We start from the raw sequence: 1,270 nt of genomic DNA on the forward strand, positions 1-1,270 counted from the left end.
GCCTCCGCAGTCCCCTGGGCCGGGCCGCGGGGCAATGGGGACCTGTCCCCGCACCCGTGTGTCCTTCTCCCACCTGGCAGCCTCTTGTTCAAGGTCACTGCAGTAATTCCATCTGAGCTGCCGGGTGCTGCCGCCTTATCTCCCGCACAGCTTCTGTTTCACTCCCTTTATATTCCGGCGGGGGGGATATGGTGTTCAATAAACCCCGCTGCTTTTAACACCGCTGGCAGTGCTCCAGCCAGGGCCACGTTCCTCTCACCCCTGTCCCAGCCCCTGCTTCCCATCTCTTCCCATGCAGACTTCCCGGCCCATCTCGTGGCAGGCAAAGTCCAGCTGGGATCGGGTCTCCGGCCAGGACAAGTGGTGCCGGAGCTCGTCACGCTGGACCTGGGGTTTGTCCTGCCAGGAGACCTGTTGGAGGCAGGAGGGACCGTCCTGCCCCGGAGGAGGAGTGCCGGTGTTTGCTGGTGTTTGCCAGGCCAGTGGCACCTTTGGAAAACGTGACTTTATCTCCCGCCTGGGTGTTGGTGGAAAGCAGAGTGCAGAGCCAAGTCCTGGAGGACTTTGCTGCGCCGCTGCCCTTGTCACGAAGGTGTTTTCGTGCCAGGCGGGCAACGGTGCGGCTGTCCACACCGTGTGCTCTCCCGGTGGGATCCAAAGGCTGTGCTGACGGGCTGCATTGCGAAAGGGAATCGATACAGGGAAGCGTCTCGAGAGACACTTCAGCCTCCCGCGAGCGTGGTGGTGCCAGCCTCCTCTCTGACTCACGGGGGACATTGCCGGCGGAGCCGTGGGGCACCCGGCCGCCGGCCCGCGGGAGCAGGAGGTGCTGGACTGGTTGCACGGGTTGCACGGGAGTGTGGCAGGCGCCGTGTGTGGCTTGTGGGCACGTCGGCGCAGCCCTGGCCCAGCTCCGGCGGGAGGGAGCAGTGTCCCGAGCCAGAAGAGGGCTGGACGCGGCACAGCGGCTGCAGTCCAGGAAAGTACCGGCACCCCAAGGTGGGTGGTGGGATGGAAACCAGTAATCGCTGTCCGCAGGCCCTGCTGCGTAGGGGAGATATTCCTCTGCCCACAAGCGCTATCTCGGACGGGGAAATATTGCCACTGAGTTTTGTTGCAGTTGCAGTGGGAGCTCTGGGAGCAGCCTGGCTCCGCGGCCCTGCTGAGGGCAAGGCAGCTCCAGGCAGCCTCTGCCTCCTGGCTTTGCTTAGCCCTCTGATAAAATGAGGGTAAATGGTGTCTTCCCACCATGCAGGGAGAAGGTGAGGAT

The sequence above is a fragment of the Aptenodytes forsteri genome, unplaced genomic scaffold (assembly GCF_000699145.1).
Source record: "Aptenodytes forsteri isolate BGI_AS27 unplaced genomic scaffold, ASM69914v1 Scaffold563, whole genome shotgun sequence".
Classification (NCBI taxonomy): domain Eukaryota; kingdom Metazoa; phylum Chordata; class Aves; order Sphenisciformes; family Spheniscidae; genus Aptenodytes; species Aptenodytes forsteri.